Below are 6,225 nucleotides of genomic sequence, written 5' to 3'. Positions count from 1 at the left end.
CTGAAGAATATTAGGAGCACAGGTTCTTTTTTGGTCATTCTGTATTGTCTCAAATGCTTTATGTCATGTTGCTGATGCTACTGAGCTTCTTTTTTTGCTTTCTAAACTTCCATGAACCATTACGTTACTGGATTTTTGGTATTTACGTTATTAAATTAAATTAGTGGCAATAACTTCTCTATGTCTAGACTGGAAATTTAAGTTTTCATGTGTTTTAAAATTTTTTAAACATCTTTATTGAAGTATAATTAACATCAAATAAAACGTCTGTGTTTAAATGTTCTCATATGTGAAAAGGCACATGAGTATCATTTCTATCTCTTTCATTCGTATGTAAAATGAGGGGAATGATTCCTTTTTACCTCATAGACACCCATTTATTTATTTGTTACAAGTTCTCTAGTGCTGTGTCCATGCTATACTTCCGCTTTTGGGGGGAATTTCTCCCATCATTCTTGTCTCAGGATTTAATCAGGGGTCAACATTTTCTTACAATTCTTGCTTTTTGACTATGGTAATATTAAAAGTTCAACCTCTGATCACTGTGGTCCAATTAATTTTCACCTGGGATTATTAACACCTTCCTCTCTATTCACGCTTCCATTAATAAAGTGAGTTTGCTGCTTCTACCAACAAAATAACTCCGCCCCCCCCCACCCCCCAACTCTCTGATAGGCTAGAAGACCAATGTGAAGCCAATATTGAGAGAAATAGATATGAGAATTACTGGGAAAGATTACTGTGAATGAGTCCCGTTACAGTCTTTCTGAATACAAGTCCCACATTGGACTTTCCTCCTTGTTTGGTTCAGCTGGTTTTGTATGAGATCCATTAAAGTTTACATTTATACATTAACACTTAAGCTACTTTGATCTGGCTGTTTGTGACTTTCAAACAAAACCTATAACTCAGAGATTTCATTTAAAGGATGGTGGAGACTCATAAGAAAGGTACATAATAACTGGAAACACTTTTGAGATATTATTATTATTTTCACAGTGACTGAAAAATTGTTATTTTTTTTTTTTAGATTTCTCTGGGTTTCACTTTTCTCCTTTTTAAAATAAGGAAGCAAAAATACATTTTCTATTCAAACTGAAATTGTCATAATTAGTATTTATGAGTCTATTTTTTAAAAAAATGACATTTACATTTAGAGCAGGTTTAAGTTCACAACAAAATTGAGCAGAAAGTCCAGAAAGTTACCGTGTACCCCCTAACCGCACATGTGCACAGCCTCTTCCATCAGCATCTGCACCAGAGCGGAATGTTCATTATAATCGACAAATCTACAGTGTTGCCTTATTACCACACAAAGCGCGTAGTTTGCATTAGGTCTCACTCTTGGTTTTGTGCATTCTAAGAGTTTTGACAAATGTATAATGACATGTATCCCCCATTATAGTGTCATACAGAAGAGTTCCACTACCCTAAAAATCCTTTATACTCTGCCTAGTTGTTCATTTCCTTCCCACTAACCCTTGGCTACAACTAATCCTTTTATTGTCTCCATGCTTTTGTCTTTTTCGGATTTGTGATTCCATTTTAAAAATCACTTCGAAGGAAACATCTACCCTTTTATTTCTAAATTCCATAGTTCAGGGATTTGGGAGTCTAGTCTAAAAAGAGTAGCAAGGTAATGGAAAGTATGGATTCTGTGCTCCAAAGAATATAACACCAGCAACCGTGTGACAGACACACACACACACAGACACACACACAAATGCTATAGGTGATTAACAACATATACTTTGATCCCTCCACTCCCACAAACACATACATACACAGATGTAAAAACACAAGACTGCCCAGAGTCAGATTTTGTCAAATATGAATTGTTTAAAATGGTTAAGGAAAACCAATATCTTTCTTTCTTCCTGGTGGCAATTCAGTGTCCATGACGCTCAAAAAGTCCTCTTAATTTGTATCTCCATGTTTTCCTTTCCTACACTTACTAATTTTTCCTGCTAGTGCCCTGGAGAGGCTGCCTGGTGATCAAAAGTGCTTCACTGCCATAGGAGGCAAAACATAGGACCCACACCAAGCGTTTTAGTAATTCTCAACCTTTGCCTGCCAAGCTGGGGCTGTTGTCATGCAGGTTGCTTTCATAGAGATCTTCAACACCAGCTATTACCTTGCAGTTTCACTATGGTTCTCTTTGAACTTCTGTTTTCCCACAAAGTCTATTTTTTAGGATGCTACTTTCCCTGGAAAAGTTAATTGACAGGTGTAATCAGGTTTTGTCTCCTGTGGTTCTGCTTCATATACACTTTCGCCCCTACGTGGACATGCTTTGATTGACAACATCCTGTTTTAGATGGGTAGGTATGGAGAGAGAGTAGGCAAAGTAGTTGGAACACTGCCAGGAGTCAGATGATTTTGGAGCTAGCTGAATGTTATTCTTGCTAGTTATGTCACTTTGAGCATGTTACTTAACTTGGCTACATTTTGGTTTTCTTATATATACAATGGTGGTAGCAACAACTCGTTTTCTAATTTCCAGAGCCAGGAATCACTCAATAAATGTGCATAGCAATCACTCAATACAGGTAAACAACAATACTAATGTTAAATCAGGTTTTAATCTTCTAACTTCTCACTGGAAATAATTTTTGTCTCTTTTCTGAGACTGCATATCTTTTATTTAACTCAGGATGTGTGATTTATATAGTTTATATATCAGGGGAAAAAGAGGGATATTGCAATCAGTGTTGAACATAGGCATTGAAGGTTTATGTCAAATCAGGTTGGGGACAATATGATACTACCTGAGTGCTAAGGATATAAGGGAGCTAAGCTGTGAGACAGAGGATAATGGAACAGAAGAACCTGGAGAATAGGAAGCCAGGAAAAAGAAACCACTGAGAGGAAGTATAAGTCCACCATTCTCACTGCCTCTTCTCAAAACCAGCTCTTGCTGAATTTATATCTGACATTTTTTAACTTCATATTCTTCTTCGGGGCACCTGGGTGGCTCAGTTGGTTAAGCAACTGGCTCTTGATTTCTGCTCAGTCATGATCTCAGGGTCATGGGATTGAGCCCCTTGTTGGGCTCTGTGCTCAGTGGGGAGTCTGCTTGAGAGTCTCTCTCTCTCTCCCCGCCCTTCCCCCCACTCGCACACTTGCTCTCTTTCTAAAATAAATAAATAAATCTTTGAAAAAATATCAATTCTTCTGTTTTTCTTGAGCTATTTTGAGAGGTTAACCCTTTCTTGAGACTAATAATTTAGACCAGAGTGGAGAAAAACTTTTGATGACTTTTCTCACTGTGCATGTATATGTGTGTGTGTTGGCAGATGGCCTAGACATGTCGGGTGTTGCATTCAGTTGCCATCAACCATGATGAGATCAATCAGCAGCAGGTATCATATATTCAAGAGCTGAAAGACACCAGTGCAAAGGCCAAGTCCCATAATCTTTCAAAGATTGAATGCAAATTATTAAGAGAAGACATTTAGTTTTATTAACAAACAGACTCAGAGAAGAATATTGATTATTATTGCTTTGACCTCTGGTTCACATTAGGTGATAAGAAAATTCCAAAGTTAAGCCCCCTTTTTTTTATCTTTTTCAGAACTGTTTCCTGTAAATATCCTGGCTTTTAAATAGATTTCCTTTCCATACTCATGTCTGAGACTTCATATCATTGGGCAAAATTATACTTTAAAAAATTAGAAAAAAGAAACACTCAGAGATTTCTGATTCTGGTAACATGGCAGACAGAGAATTCAGAACCCTTACTGAGTAGCCAGAAGCTTTAGACAAAGTGCAATTTAAAATTGTTAATTACCCAATTGCGTTCATCAGAATAAGCTAACTTTACATACTAGATGAAAGAGAAAACCAAAAACTAGGGTGATAAAGATCAGAAGGGAGGGGTCCCCAGTGTAGGGTGGAGGTGGGGAAAGGACAACCAACCCAGCAAAGGCCAACTAGGTTGTGAGAGACCCGGTCCCAGTTCTACGCAAGGCAGAGAATTGGAAAAACACTGTTTATGATAGTGACATGAAACACTATAGTTGCTACACTGGGGATGTGTAGGAAATTCAGAGTGCATAGATATCCCCTTTGGAGACCTTGAAAAAAGGGGCACAACATTGGTCAGGAAAGAANGTGAAAAAAGGGGCACAGCATTGGTCAGGAAAGAAGAGTTTAGACTTCAGATGGAGCAACAATGGCAGCAACAGAAGTAGCGGGGGGAGTTGACCCCCAATCTGAGAAGATGAAGAGTGAGAAATCACTGAAACAGCAATGAGTCTCCGAGCCATGAACAGACAGAGGAGTTGTAAGTAAACTCACAAGGTGGTGAAGATTGGCTAGCCACTTCAAAGGGGAACAGATTGGCCATCAAACAGAACACAGAAGCCACAGAAGGACACTGCGGAGGACACAGGAGACCTGTGGGCTGATGTCCTAAAGTACAACGTCTGTGACTCACAGACAAGCTGTCCATGTATCGCCCACAGGGTTTCAATTTCCACAGATAACTATGTCAACTGGGAGGACAGTTTTAAAAAACAAGGGTAATAAAGTTTCTCAATGAAAGCTGGAGGTTTGGAGATCAAACACTTGAAACTGCTACCCAATAGACTGCCAGGGAATCATTAACTAACAATCTTTGAAAGGCACTAAGCTTTGCATGACCCATGAAGGTTCTCTTTAGTTTTTCTGAGGTATGTTGAGGAAGTTTTTCAGCTGCAGTCCTGCTCAATAAGGCACAGATTCAATAATTTTCTACGATTCAGTAAACTAAACCAGGAGCCACACAGGTGAACTAGGAATATGATGTCTCTCCTCCCAAAAACTAGAGAGCTTCATATATAAAATCTCATTCTTACATTTTTGAAACTGCCCCTGCCATGAGAATTATTTCTAACATTTTCCTTCTTTTTGGCACACATTCCTGCAAGGAAGAGTAACATATTTATTGGGATTTTTGCTTGAAGCCTTTTGAAGGGCATTCTTGAAGTTTGATCCAGGTTACCATTTATGAATCAAGTAAATACAGTAATAGGGCTGATAAAGAATCCAGGATTAATTCATCAGGACAGGGCTAAACTTGTGACTAAGAACATTAAGATTGGAAGCTTTGGGGAGCTAGCCCAAAGATGATGGTCAAAACAGTAATCCTTGAGCACCTCGGTGGCTCAGTCCGTTGGGCTTCTGCATTCAGCTCAGGTCATGATCTCAGGGTCCAGGGATTGAGCCCAGCAGCATAGAGCCTGCTTCTTCCTTCTGCCTCCTCCCCCCTCCCCACACTCGTGCTCTCTCTCTCTCTCAAATAAATAAAATCTTTAAAGAAATAAAAATAAAAGTAAAAAAAAACAGTAATCTTTTAATATCTTTAACTCTTACCTGAAATAGAAACCTAAATTTATTATTTATTTATTTTTTTTAAAAGATTTTATTTATTTATTCAACAGAGATAGAGACAGCCAGCGAGAGAGGAAACACAAACAGGGGGAGTGGGAAAGGAAGAAGCAGGCTCACAGCAGAAGAGCCTGATGTGGGGCTCGATCCCACAACGCCGGGATCACGCCCTGAGCCGAAGGCAGACGCTTAACCTCTGTGCCACCCAGGCGCCCCCTAGAAACCTAAATTTAAATTACTGTTTTATTTTCACTGGTAATGCCTCTTCTCTACTACCTATTCTTCTTAAAGGTTTTCCTTTGCATCTTATAAGGAGAAAAGCTGAAGTTTTCTTCCCCTCTGAACTGTACTCATGCCCTTGACTGAAGGAGAGAGACTAACTGGAGAACTCCATATTCCTAAAAACTGTGTAACCAAAATTCATGTATATATTCCTGCTCCTGTTTCAACTTCCACTGCAACTAAAACATCCATTGATTATGGATGAAAGAATAATTGTCATTGTACCAGTGTACCTCTGCTCTGTGGTTATCACCACACCCTGGGGAGCTCTCTTCCCAGGAAGACCGTGTGAGACAGGACCAGCAGCACAACCCTACAGAGGAAGGGTCTGCTCAGACGTGTGCACAAGGGTCTCTGTACTCCATGGGCACCGCAGATCGAGAGTATTTATACCATGAGAGAGCTTGTAAGTAATGGAACGTCTCTGACCTGTGCCATACCTACTGACATAGAACTGCTTTTCAACAAGAATCCAGATTATTCACATGCACATTCAAGTTCAAGAAATACTATCTTTGGGGCGCCTGGGTGGAGCAGTTGTTAAGTGTCTGCCTTTGGCTCAGGGAGTGATCC

Source organism: Ailuropoda melanoleuca, chromosome 19 (assembly GCF_002007445.2).
Source record: "Ailuropoda melanoleuca isolate Jingjing chromosome 19, ASM200744v2, whole genome shotgun sequence".
Taxonomy (NCBI): Eukaryota; Metazoa; Chordata; class Mammalia; order Carnivora; family Ursidae; genus Ailuropoda; species Ailuropoda melanoleuca.
This window is presented reverse-complemented; position numbering follows the sequence as displayed.